Source organism: Vulpes vulpes, chromosome 11, assembly GCF_048418805.1.
Source record: "Vulpes vulpes isolate BD-2025 chromosome 11, VulVul3, whole genome shotgun sequence".
In the NCBI taxonomy this organism is placed as follows: domain Eukaryota; kingdom Metazoa; phylum Chordata; class Mammalia; order Carnivora; family Canidae; genus Vulpes; species Vulpes vulpes.
The window spans coordinates 19,240,115-19,248,532 of record NC_132790.1 but is presented as its reverse complement, the minus strand read 5'-3'; the positions used below and the strand labels follow the sequence as shown (position 1 = coordinate 19,248,532).

The 8,418-nt window shown below is 40.3% G+C and overlaps 2 pseudogenes; one reads left to right on the top strand and one right to left on the bottom strand.

The window, feature by feature from the left end:
- Positions 1–975, top strand: LOC140594357 (olfactory receptor 10A4-like; annotated as a pseudogene).
- An 806-nt stretch (positions 976–1,781) lies between these two features.
- LOC140594356 (olfactory receptor 2D2-like) lies at positions 1,782–2,733 on the bottom strand (annotated as a pseudogene).
- Between the last annotated feature and the right edge of the window lie 5,685 nt (positions 2,734–8,418).

The following is an 8,418-nucleotide window of genomic DNA, read 5'->3' as shown; positions in this document are numbered from 1 at the left end:
ATGACATGAGGAAACTGAACATTTGTTAGTGAGTTTGTTCTTGTGGGCCTTTCAACCTTGTCCCCGCTCCAAGCTCTATTCTTTCTCCTTTTTTTTTTTTGACTATTTACCTGGTTAACCTGATGGACAGTGGTCTCATCATCCTGGTCACTACAACTGACTATACTCTACAAAATCCTATGTACTTCTTCCTCAGTAACTTGTCCTTCCTGGAGATAGGCATCAACTTGGTCATAGTGTCTTAACTGCTGGGGACTCAAATCATCCAAGGCCCAAAAACCATCTCCTTCCTTGGCTGTGCCACTCAGATGTATTTCTTCTTCTTCTTTGGGGCTGCTGAGTGCTGCCTTCTGGCCACAATGGCATATGACCGCTATGTGGCCATCTGTGACCCTTTGCGCTACCCAATCATTATGAGCAGCAGGACCTGTGCCCAACTAGCAGCTGCCTCTTGGTTCTCAGGGTTTCCAGTTGCCACTGTGAAAACCACATGGATTTTCAACTTCCCTTTTTGTGGCTCCAACAGAGTGAACTAATTTTTCTGTGACAACTCCCCTGTCATTGCACTGGTCTGTGCTGATACCTCTCTGTCTGAACTGGAGGCTCTGACAGCCACTGTTCTATTTATCCTCTTTCCTTTCTTGCTGATCCTGGGGTCCTATGTCTGCATCCTCTCCACTCTCTTCAGGATGCCCTCAGTTGAGGGGAAACGTAAGGTCTTTTCCACCTGTTCCTTCCACCTCCTGGTTGTCTCCCTCTTCTATAGCACCACCATCCTCACATACTTCCAATGCCGATCCAGCACCTCTCCTGAGAGCAAGAAACTGCTGTCCCTCTCCTACACAGTGGTGACTCCCATGTTGAACCCCATCATCTACAGTTTAAGGAAATGGTGAAGTGAAGGCTGCACCGAGGTGAGTCCTCCACAGGACCCTGGGCCCTCAGAAACTCTACCTGAGTGAGATGCAAACCTAAGGGATGGAATGCAAGGACAAAGGAAAGAAAAAATAATTCCTCCCATGGGTTTTGGTCCCTACTTAATCTAAGAGCCGTGATATACCCACTGGGATTTTGGACTTATTAGGATCTGTTTCTGAATTAAAAAGCATGAGTGATAAAGGAGAACTTCTGTAGGTGCAGGATTCTGTTCGACCAATGTATCTGAGGATGCTGCTAGATTACACAGTTTGGGATCCAATCCTAAGGTTGACAATTGTACTAACAACACTATGATTTGCCATTCTTTACTTATTTTAACTTTTCCTGAACTTCTTCATCAGTATCTTTTTATTTCTATTTGTCCAAAAACTCTGCCTGCAACTTTCCAGGATCCTTTTGCTTACAAAATAAAGTTATGATAATAAATATAGAGTTTTGTTTCATTCTTCACTCATTTCTTGAAACTCAAAATTCCAACACATTTTTTTTCAGCATTCATCATGTTTCAGACCCTGAAACACAGTGCTGAGTATAATAGGCAATTTCACCTGGTGGAATGTATATTCTAGTAAAAACGAGAAATAATATAGCAATACTTAAAAACTTTCACTGCCTTATAAAGTACCCATGTACTACTAAGCTAACAAATGAGGACTTCTTCCTCTATTGCTATGATGTTCTGTGCATCATCTGGAAAACGACTACTCAACTCGGACACTACCTCAATCTCAAATTATTCACGTTGGACCTGAGAGACTTTTGACAGAAAGGATGTAAGGAATCTTATATTAAGTGAATAAAAATTATTTGGTAGTTTGTATATGTAAGGAGCTAAAAGGGTCTCACAGTCTGTGGCAGATTTCAAGCCTGCATGGGAAATTCCTTGTGGCCACTTTCCTCAGAGCTCCCTTCATATCCTTCTTCCTCAAGCTATAGATGAGGAGACTGAGCATGGGTGTCACTATTGCATAGAACACAGACACCAGTTTTCCCTGTTCTTTGGAAGACTTTGGTGTCATGTAGGGGACAATTCCTGACCCATAAAAGAGGATGACCACCATGAGGTGGGAACCACAGGTAGAGAATGCCTTGAGCCTCCTCACAGATGACTTCATCCTGACCACAGTCACTATGATGTGGCCATAGGATACTAGAATTAGGAAAACAGGATGAGGAGAATCATGACACCCATGAGGAAAATGGCATCTCTGAAGTATGGGTGTCTGTGGATGCCAGGATCAACAGTGCAGGGGCCTCACAAAACAAATGAGCAATACTATTGCTGCCTCGGTAAGTTAGCCTTAGTATAAAAGTGGTATCTACCACAGACACCAGAATGCCACCGGTCCATGATCCCACAGCCAGCTGAACACACACACTCCAAGTCATGACGCGAGGGTAATGCAAATGGTTGCAGATGGCCACGTATCGATCCTAGGACATCACTGCCAGAAAGGCACACTGTGTACCCCCAAAAATGAGGAAGAATAAAAGCTGAGCTGCACAACGTGTGAATGAAATGATCTTTTTCCTGGATAGCAGATGAACCAGCGCCTGAGGAACGATGTTGGTAGAAAAACAGAGGTCAGCCAAAGATAAGTTGCAGAGGAAAAAATACATGGGTGTGTGAAGCCGAGAGTCAGCCTGAACAAGGCGCATTAGAAACAGATTTGCAAGCACAGTAACCAGGTAGACAACCAGGAATAAAATAAATAGGAGCTTCTGAGTGTGGGGGTCATCAGAGAGTCCCAGGAGGAGGAACTCTGTCACCTGCATCTGATTTGCTGCTCTCATACTTTGTTTTTTCAGGAAGAAGTCAACATGTTAAACACAGATCCATAGAACCTCAGATTTGGAGGACTTTCGAATTGCTCTCAATCACTATCAACCATTCCAAAACTCCCCTTGATATAAAAATGATCATGCTGCTTTAGTTGGAGCATTCTCAGTGTTGTAAAACTTCGTACTTTTAAGCTGGCGCCTTCATTCTTAGTAAGTGTAGAGTAGATCAAAAGAATATACTTCTTATTCTGAATATGAAACATCTAATAATTAAAGAGATTTGATTAATCTGTAAAGTCATGGCATAGAATTTCACTATTATCAACTAGAAATTTGAGTCCTATGCTGCTATTGCCACACATCCCCATTTTATGCTGGCATAGATTTTTTTTTTTATTCTTTGGGCATATGACTGTTGTCTCTTCCCTGAAAAGATAGTCAATAAGATATAAGAAATGAAAAAAGGGCCAAAGTATCTTAAAGAACTGACTTTTTTTGGACAAAATAACTTGTTTTGAAAGAGCTGGAAAACCAAGAAGTAATGGGGTAGTATGCCATCATCTCTTTGGCAATCGCACCCACGTCTTCGGATGGAACACCCAAATATCAATCTTAACCATCAAAAACTTCCAAAATGGCAGACACACCATCACAGCATTTCCATTTTAAGCCACCAGGTTGACTAATTTTCTGTGTGCAAACTACACAGCACTAATGCACCACCTCTAGCCCATCAGCTCTCATTGCCTTGCATTATGTGTCTCTTCTTCCCAGAAAATAAAAACTCCTTTTAAAACTAAATCTTTCTCATTTTTGTGACCTTTTATAGACATGATGTTGTGATTTATTGGATCAATTATCATTAATCAACTAAATTTAAAAATTGACCTTATGGTTTAGTAGAGTTGCTTAAAAAGCCTGCCAGGTCTCTGTGTCTAAGGTGGAAACATGGTTGTTCCTGACTTTGTTCCCTCTCACAGGAAAAAGAAACAACAACTATTCCAGAATAAAACACCACTGAGAAGCAATCTGCACCACAGAGACCAAGAGAGGTGGCATTAGAAAGGTAAAAGAAGCAACTACATATCTGATATGTACTCTGGCCAGGGAACAAGGTTGGATGCAGAACTAGATGCTTGATTCAGATCCTCAAAGGAGTTTTGCTGACCTCAGAGACTGGTTTGCCCAGGCCCAGGCAGGGAGCTGAATCACAACCCTGCTGTGAAGAGTGTCTTCTGGCCCCCTCTGACCAGAGGGCTGAGGACAACTTCTGGAAGAGTACAGCCCAGCAGAGCTCTAGCTGAGAGGTCAGTGGGCAGAGCTGATTACACCCAGAGCAAAGCCAGTACTAGAGGAACATTCCTGTCCTACACACAGGCAAAGGCATTAATTCATAGCCTCGACTGAAGGTAAATCCCAGTGCCTCCTAACTGGAGAACCTGTCTGGGAAACTGAGAGTAGCCTGAAGTGACTCAACTCCCTCCCACCTAGGCAAGGAAGCTAGGGCATTGCCCCACCCACTGTCAAGAGGGTCTCCTGGCCCCATCTGATTGGAAGGGCTGGTGACAGCTCCTAGGGCAGTGCATCCCAGGGACATTCAAGCTAAGAGGCAGGTGCACAGAACTGAGAGTTTTCAGAACCAAGCCAGTGGCTCTGTTCCATCAGGAAACTTAAGATGGGGCAAGACAAGACAACAGAGAGATTAGCCAGCTTTAGAGCTGCTTTCCCACTGTGCTCAGGCAAGAAATCTTGTGTAGCTCTACTCATCATTGAATACACCCTGTAGCTTGTGCAACCAAAGAACCTAACCAGAGCACACTGAAAGCTGCCTAGCCCATCCAACAGCCCTATGTACAGTGGCACTAGAGCAGAGAGCACAACTGTAGCTTCCCTCATCTGTAGAGCAAAACTGATGACATCACTTGGCCAGGGAATTCAGTAAACCATCTGAAGGACGGACTGGGGTCCTTAAGAGCTGTACAGGCTTTGGGTTCTGTCTTGCTGCCCTGCCAGAGCAGGAAGGCTATTTCATATTTTTTTTTTGGTTTTTTTTTGTTCTTTTTTTATTTCATATATTATTAATAAATAAAGTACCTAGTCTTAATCCTCTAATAAACCTGACCAGAATCCAGGCAGCCACAGAGCCCATCCTACAATCTCACTTCAGTAGGGAACTAAGACAGAAGTCCTAACCCAACTGTTCTTGGTCTGTGGCATACCTCCCATCACATTAATAGAATGAAAGAAAAGAATCATATGTCTCCAGGATCGCGCCCTGGGCCAAAGGCAGGCGCCAAACCGCTGCGCCACCCAGGGATCCCGAATCATATGATCATCTCAATAGGCACAGAAAAGAAAAAAGATTTGACCAAATTCAACACCCATTTGTGATGAAAACTCAACATGATATGCACGGAAGGAACATATCTCAGTATAATAAAGGCCATGTTTGACAGCCCACAATTATTGTCATAGTTGATGGTGAACAGTTGAAAAGCTTTTCCTCTAGGAACAAGACAAAGTTGCCCCCTTCCACCACTCTAGTCAACATAATACTAGAGATCCTGGCCAGAGCAGTCAGGGAAGAAAAATAAAAGGTATCACAATTGAAACTGTCTGTATTTGCAAATAATAAAATTTGACATACAAAAAATCCTAAAGGCTCAATCAAAAGAAGAAAACCTGTTAGATCTAATTAATGAATTCAGTAAAGTTGCAGGATCCAAAATCAACAAAATCAGTAGCATTTCTATACACCATCAACACAGTTTCTAAAAAACAAATCAGTCCCTTTTGTAGTAGCATCAAAAACAATAAAATAATTTGGAATAAATTTAAGGAGATTTAAGTTCTCTATGATGAAAACTACAAGACATTGAGGAAAGAGATCCAAGACACAAAGAAATGGAAAGCTATCTCATGTTCATGTTTAGAAGAATTAACAGTGTTCAAATGTCAATACCACCAAAAGCTAGCTATAGATTCAATGCTGTCCTTATCAAGAGTCCAGTGGCAATTTACAGAAGTAAATGAAACACTCCTCAAGTTTATAATGGAACCATGAAAAACTGCAAATTTCCAAAGAAATCTGAGAAAGAAGAACAAAGCAGGAGGCATCACACTTCCTGATTTCTAGCTATATTATAAACCTATAGTCATCAAAACATTATGGCATTGGCATAAATACAAACAAATAGACCAATGGAACATAATGGAGAATACGTAAATAAACTCAAACATATGGAGACAAATAACATTGGACAGGAGAACAAAGAATGCAAGATGAAGGAAAGATAGTCTGTTCGATAAATGGTGTTGGCATAATTGGATAGTGACATGCAATAGATTGAAACCAGACTCACCTCTTATACCACTCTCAAAAATTAATTTCCAATGGATTAGACTTAAATGTAGGTCCTGAAAGAACACAAATAAAAAACAAAAATAATAGAAAAAGTGATCAGACTTGTTACCAGAGGCAGAGGGTATTGGGAGGACATTTTGGAGGAGGGGGACCAAAAGCTACAACTTCTAGTTATAAGATAGATATATACCAGGGAAAGAATGTAGACCATGATGACTACAGCTAAGACTACTTTATAGTATATTAGAAAGTTGTTAAGAGAGTACTTCTAAGTTCTCATCAGAAGAATATTTTTCCTTTTCCTTTTTCTTTTCTTTTCTTCTTGTTTCTCTATAAGAGAAGATGGATATGAGTTGAACCTACTATGGTAATGGTAATCATACCACAATATATGCAAATTAGGCCATCATGCTATATTCCTTGAACTTACACAGTGATGTATGTCAATTATATCTCAATAAAACTGAGGTTGGAGGATGGATGACTGTCATTACGTGTAGACAGATTTGCAAGATTTGGGGAGTAATAATAAAATTTCATGGAACGGTTCAAAAGGACGGGAGAACAATTTAAAGTCTGAAGATTAAGGCCCTATACAAAGTTTAAGCTTTTGGCCCTTTATCTGCTTGGTAAAGGTGTCTCAAAATAATGGTTCCAATGCATCACATAAAATGTATAGGGTTGCCAAGAAGACCAGACATATTCACATAGAGTTTATTATAATAGTTTTAGGAAGCAAATATATAATATAAGGATACATGTGCTTCTTTATTAATGTATTAAATCTCAAAGTGTTGTGGCAGGTCTAATAACACCTTAATTCGAAAATTAATGAGCTTAAAGGATATCTGTAGGTATCTTCAACAACTACAATGTGATATAAAAATACCTGTGATTTCTGTTAGTGATCAAGTCTTGGATACTGGTAATGATAGTTTCGCTTAAATACCAACATTCAAACAAGCAGGACATTTTGAATTCCAGTTAGATTAAAGAAGAAATAAAGAAATTGCATTCACACCTTAATTGAAGAGCACTCTAAAGTTCAACTTAAGAACTCCTAGGCTAGGGGTACCTCGGTGGCTCAGTCAGTGAAGCATCTGTCTTCAGCTCAGGTCATGATCCAGGGTCATGGGATCCAGCCCCACGTTGGGCTTCCTGCTCTGCATGGAGCCTGCTTCTCCTCCCTGCCCCTGCTCTCGCTCTAGCTCTCACTCTCTGTCTCCTCAAATAAGTAAATAAAATCTTTTAAAAAAAAGTTTTCTAGGCTAAAGAAATGCCCAGTTTTCTCAAAATGACATTATCACATTCTATGTTATCTGATAATAGGGTCTTAGGCATCTGTATAGATCTATGAGTCAAAGCGATGAAAGGTTCCAATTCATCATTGTAAGAAAGCATGAATCAATAAAACATTAATATAAGCAACCACATCTAGTTGACAATCATTGATGGTTCCCTTATCTAACCCTAGGCCACAATTCCAGCCATTTTCCCTGCCGCATAGGTAGGACACATTGTATTTTTTTCCTCACTGATTTTTGCTGGGCATAATCCCTTAATTCAGAGGTATGCCCACTACTAGGTTTGCTATCAATTTCTTGAACATTCATGAATATTTTGAGTATTCAGTCAGTTTCTTGTAGATCAAAAGACATTGGCCAAGCACATTGTTGGTACTGGGGATACAGAAAAAAGAACCAGGCCCTGAAGTCAAAGAACCTCAGATACAAATACCCAAACTATAGTCATATTTCATCCTCAGTATCAGTGTGGTCCCAGAAATATCATAGATCCACGGCAAATAATAGCTTAATGAATGAATATACTGGGTCAAGTGAGTCTGTATGACCTAACAGTTACTTAAATCAAACTTAAAAAGAACAGCTTCTAAAGTTAAATGTAGTATATTGCTGAAGTAGTTGACATAAAAATACATTTTGAGACCACACCCTGTATTAAGAACGGTACTTTGGGAATTTCCTTTCATCTTGTGAAAGGTATTATTGGTTAGTTCTTAGAGTCTCCCCAAATGCTTTAGACTTTGTTACTCTCTCCACAACAGTTCACACCCATCACAGAGTAGAAAGTATTGCATGTCTTTAGTCTAGGAAAATTAAAGGACAAGCAGATATTCTCAGTTTTGATGAATAGAGATACCATAAAATTGAACACTTGTCCCAAAGTTTTAAGTGATGCTTATAATCGGTGGCTAACCTAACAGACGGGCAGCTGCAGGATTTTGCTGATTTCTATACCTTTATTTGGCTAACACTTTCCTTTCTGACCCACACATGTTTCCCATTCCCCACTCCCACTCACTTCCAATACAT